General features: G+C 39.6%; 1 protein-coding gene across 1 annotated transcript in view; it reads left to right on the forward strand.

The window, feature by feature from the left end:
• necab1 (N-terminal EF-hand calcium binding protein 1) overlaps positions 1-6,000 on the forward strand; it is a 163,984-nt gene that overhangs the window by 140,103 nt on the left and 17,881 nt on the right. The window lies entirely within an intron of this gene.

The following is a 6,000-nucleotide window of genomic DNA, read 5'->3' on the forward strand; positions in this document are numbered from 1 at the left end:
TGAGCTCAGTTGACACCCAGGCATGGCACTGCTGCCAGATCCTGAGCTCAGTTGACACCCAGGCATGGCACTGCTGCCAGATCCTGAGCTCAGTTGACACCCAGGCATGGCACCGCTGCCAGATCCTGAGCTCACCTGACACCCAACTGCCAGACTCTGATCTAACCTGTGTGAATTGTTTGTTTCCGGATTGGATTTTTCTCAGGCTTTCGCCTGCAATATCAGTTCTGTTATACTCACAGACAATATTTTTACAGTTTTGGAAACTTTAGAGTGTTTTCTATCCTAAGCTGTCAATGATATGCATATTCTAGCATCTTGTCCTGACAAAATATCCTGTTTACTATGGGAACGTTATTTTTCCAAAAATAAAAATACTGCCCCCTAGTCACAAAAGGTAACAGGGCTTGAACGATGCTGAATGCGACTAGACAAAGAACAAAGACAAAGAAGAGCTCTCCAGGTGTACCAAAACAATCAAAGGCCATTTTCTCAAAAGTGAGTTTACAAGTTTGTAAACTTTCAAAGCTTAATTATTTATTTTATTTTCTCATTGTTCCTGTAGTGTATGATATATCACTTTGTAGCTTTGAGGCTCTACTTTTAAAAAAAAACATTTCAAATGTTGCTACATAAGAACGAATCAGCTTGCGTTCACATATTTAAATGCTGTTTACATGATGATTGTTTATGCAGCAGCGTCACATAAACAACCAGGGGGCCAAATCAGTGCATCGTATCGTGCCGAACCTAACCTATTGTCATCTGAGGATAATTTTAAGTGACGCCAGCCCAAGGCTACCTAGCCCCTGTGTCACTGGCACTGAGAGATGTAAGCACTCCGCTGGCAACCACAGACCTGGATGGGTTCAAATACACTGAACAAAAAACAGAAATGTAACATACGCAACGTGTTGGTCACATGTTTCATGAGCTGACATAAAAAGATCCCAGAAATGTTCCATACGCACAAAAAGCTTATTTCTATCAAATGTTTGTTTCCATCAATGTTAGTGAGCATTTCTCCTTTGCCAAGATAATCCATCCACCTGACAGCTGTGGCATATCAAGAAGCTAATTAAAGAGCATGATCATTTCACAGGTGCACCTTGTGCTGGGGACAATCAAAGGCCACTCTAAAATGTGAAGCTTTGTCACACAACAGAATGCCACAGACGTCTCAAGTTTTGAGGGAGCGTGCAAATGGCAAGCTGACTGCAGGAATATCCACCAGAGCTGTTGCCAGAGAAGTTAATCTTCAATTCTCTGCCAGAAGCTGCCTCCAACGTCAGCGGTTTGCTGATGTCAACGTTGTGAACAGAGTGCCCCATGGTGGCGGTGGGGTTATGGTATGGGCAGGCATAAGCTACGGACAACAAAAACGGTTGCTTTTTTATCAAAGTTAATTTGAATGCAGAGAGAAACCGTGACAAGATCCTGATGTCATATCATCCGCCGACATCACTACATGCTTCATTATGATAATGATAATTATAATGATAATGATAATGATAATGATAATGATAATGCACAGCCCCATGTCGCAAGGACCTGTACATAAATCCTGGACGCTGAAAATGTTCCAGTTCTTCCACGGCCTGCATCCTCACCAGACATGTCAGCCATTGAGCATGTTTGGGGTGCTCTGGATTGTGTACGACAGAGTGTTCCAGTTTCTGCCAATATCCAACAACATCGCACACTGACTGCTTTACTGATACTTTTTATTTTAAAGGTATCTGTGACCAACAGATGCATATCTGTATTCAAATGAAATCAAATCACATTGTATTGGTCACGTGTTTAGCAGATGTTATTGCGGGTGTAGTGAAATGCTTGTGCTTCTAGCTCCGACAGTGTATGGTCAGGGCGTGAGTTGGGTCTACGTTTGTTTTTCTATGAGTTGATATTTCTGTGTTTGGCCTGGTATGGTTCTCAATCAGAGACAGCTGTCAATCGTTGTCCCTGATTGAGAACCGTACTTAGGCAGCCTGTTTTCACCCGGAACTGTTTCTGTTTTTGTATTTGTCATATTTGTTCTATTAAAAGAATCATGAACACGTACCACGCCGCGCATTGGTCCTCCAATCCTTCCTACTGCTCCTCGTCAGAGGAGGAAGAAGACTGTTACAAGTATATACTGTACATATATACATAAAATAAAACAAATATACATAAACAAAACATTTACATAAACAAACCAAATACTGCCGAGTTTAAGAGCTAGTTGCTGCCATCATTCAGTATATTCCCAGTCATGTGAAATCCATAGATTAGTGTCACACCTGCTTCCCCTCTCTGGCGCGCGAGGCCACCAGGCTGCTCTTCATTGCACTCACCTGTCACCCTCATTACACACATTGGACTCCTTCACAAATTTGTCCCTTATATCTGTCTGCTCCTCAGTTTGTTCCCCATGATGTCATTATGGTTTGTTTCTTGTCCATACATTTTTATTTAACTAGGCAAGTCAATTAAGAGCAATTTCATATTTACAATGACATCCACCCAGGGAACAGTGGGTTAACTGCATTGTTCAGGGGCAGAACAACATATGTTTTAACTTGTCAGCTCGGGGATTCGATCCAGCAACCTTTGGCTACTGGCCCAACTTCTTCTAACCACTAGGCTACCTGCTGCCTAAATGTTCACTGCCTGTATTTTCTTCTCGTCTCCTTACAGATTAGGGCCTTGTGATTTTATTTCAATTGACTGATTTTCTTATATAAACTGTAACTTAGTAAAGTCTTTGAAACTGTTGCATGTTGCGTTTATATTTCTGGTCAGTATAATATACTTTATTCATTTAGTTTTTTTAATACGTTTGATTACATTATTTTTTTCCAGTGGTTTCATTGGCTCAACCAAGCACAGAAAAACAAATACAATTTAAACCCGGGTCTGAGAGCGCCACAGTGACTTCTCTCACAGCATCCACCACGTTCTGCAGTGGCGGGAGCCTGGTTCCATCTCATTCTGGCCTCCACCGAGAGTCTCCAACAAACGGATGTTCCCCATTTTTCAGGGGCGACGAAAAGAGAAAGAGAGCATGTGACTCGACTTCCTCTTTAGGACGTTAACAAGGCAACATCTTAACTCCTCCTACACATTTAATGGATTGGTGGAACAGTGCAGAAGAAGAACCTTCCCCTCGGTTCTCTTCTTCTAGTCAAGAAGAACCTTCCCCTCGGTTCTCTTCTTCTAGTCAAGAAGAACCTTCCCCTCGGTTATCTTCTTCTAGTCAAAACCTGTATGTAGTTTCAGGTGTTTCTGTTACGTCTGTCTACGTTAGGTCTCAATCAAACTAATAATTAGACAGACACGCGACTAATGTTTAGAGGTTAGATCGCCATTTGACGATGCTCGATCAATTCATGTTTAACGTCAACATTTAATGTCTTAATTGGGTGAAGTTGGAAAGTTGTTGAGCCTTTGGTTTTGGACATACATTATGTTTGGTTTTTTCAGACTCTGCATCATACATTATAATGCTTGTGTACATTATATACCTGTTATACCTGTGTATTACACAATACTCACATTCAGACTCTGCAATACTGTGTACATTATATACCTGTTATACCTGTGTATAATGTACATACAATACTGTGTACATTATATACCTGTTATACCTGTGTTATACCTGTGTATAATGTACACACAATACTGTGTACATTATATACCTGTTATACCTGTGTATAATGTACACACAATACTGTGTACATTATATACCTGTTATACCTGTGTATAATGTACATACAATACTGTGTACATTATATACCTGTTATACCTGTGTTATACCTGTGTATAATGTACACACAATACTGTGTACATTATATACCTGTTATACCTGTGTATAATGTACACAATACTGTGTACATTATACTGTGTACATTATATATACCTGTTATACCTGTGTTACCTGTTATTATATACCTGTTATACCTGTGTATAATGTACATACAATACTGTGTACATTATATACCTGTTATACCTGTGTATAATGTACACACAATACTGTGTACATTATATACCTGTTATACATTATATACCTGTTATACCTGTGTATAATGTACACACAATACTGTGTACATTATATACCTGTTATACCTGTGTATAATGTACATACAATACTGTGTACATTATATACCTGTTATACCTGTGTATAATGTACATACAATACTGTGTACATTATATACCTGTTATACCTGTGTATACCTGTGTATAATGTACACACAATACTGTGTACATTATATACCTGTTATACCTGTGTATAATGTACATACAATACTGTGTACATTATATACCTGTTATACCTGTGTATAATGTACATTATATACCTGTTATACCTGTGTATAATGTACATTATATACCTGTTATACCTGTGTATAATGTACATTATATACCTGTTATACCTGTGTATAATGTACATTATATACCTGTTATACCTGTGTATAATGTACATTATATACCTGTTATACCTGTGTATAATGTACATTATATACCTGTTATACCTGTGTATAATGTACATACAATACTGTGTACATTATATACCTGTTATACCTTATATACCTGTTATACCTGTGTATAATGTACATACAATACTGTGTACATTATATACCTGTTATACCTGTGTATAATGTACATTATATACCTGTTATACCTGTGTATAATGTACATTATATATATATATATATATCTATATATATCTATGGAAAAGCTTTTACTGCTTAAAATGAAACTCCAGGAAATTCAGGCAGATGATTCATGTTCCTCCCCAGCTTTCGGCTTCAGGCCAAATCTGTTCATTAATAACAACTAGTGAGCTTTTTCCCCATATGGACCCATATAGCCACAGAAATACCAGCTAAATCATTCGCTATTTCCCTCAGGGCTTCAATTTACATGTAATTATTACAGTACACCCAGAGAAAACAGAGATGTTCCCTGTTTGGCCCAACATTGCTGCATGAAGATTCCATTCGGGTGTAGCATGGGTTCCCAGGGTTGGATTACACTGTGAAAAGTCTGCGACCGCAGAGCTGTTCAGTGCAGTTACACTGTAGCTGGTGCAGAGTACAGTGCATTCAGACCATGGAAATATAGCATTCACATAAATATTCAAACCATTTACTCAGTACTTTGTTGAAGCGGGGCGGCAGGGTATCCACAGGGGCAGCAGGGTAGCCTAGTGGTTAGAGCGTTGGACTAGTAACCGGAAGGTTGCAATTTCAAATCCCCGAGCTGACAAGATTCAAATCTGTCGTTCTGCCCCTGAACTGGCAGTTAACCCACTGTTCCTAGGCCGTAATTGAAAATAAGAATTTGTTCTTAACTGACTTGCCTAGTAAAATAAATAAAAAATTAAATGCTACCACCACCATGCTTCACTGTAGGGATGGTGCCAGGTTTCCTCCAGATGTGACGCTTGGCATTCAGGCCAATTAGTTCAATCTTGGTTTCATCAGACCAGAAAATCATGGTCTGAGAGTCTTTAGGTGCCTTTTGGCAAACTGATGTTTTTACTGCTGGCTGGGTTTGAGGCTAGTTAGAGGATGTTTTTACTGAGGGCTGGGTTTGAGGCTAGTTAGAGGATGTTTTTACTGAGGGCTGGGTTTGAGGCTAGTTAGAGGATGTTTTTACTGAGGTCTGGGTTTGAGGCTAGTTAGAGGATGTTTTTACTGAGGGCTGGGTTTGAGGCTAGTTAGAGGATGTTTTTACTGAGGGCTGGGTTTGAGGCTAGTTAGAGGATGTTTTTACTGAGGGTTGGGTTTGAGGCTAGTTAGAGGATGTTTTTACTGAGGGCTGGGTTTGAGGCTAGTTAGAGGATGTTTTTACTGAGGGCTGGGTTTGAGGCTAGTTAGAGTATGTTTTTACTGAGGGCTGGGTTTGAGACTAAGAGGCTAGTTAGAGTATGTTTTTACTGAGGGCTGGGTTTGAGGCTAGAGGCTAGTTAGAAGATGTTTTTACTGAGGGCTGGGTTTGAGACTAAGAGGCTAG

Source organism: Oncorhynchus nerka, linkage group LG4, assembly GCF_034236695.1.
Source record: "Oncorhynchus nerka isolate Pitt River linkage group LG4, Oner_Uvic_2.0, whole genome shotgun sequence".
Lineage (NCBI taxonomy): Eukaryota > Metazoa > Chordata > Actinopteri > Salmoniformes > Salmonidae > Oncorhynchus > Oncorhynchus nerka.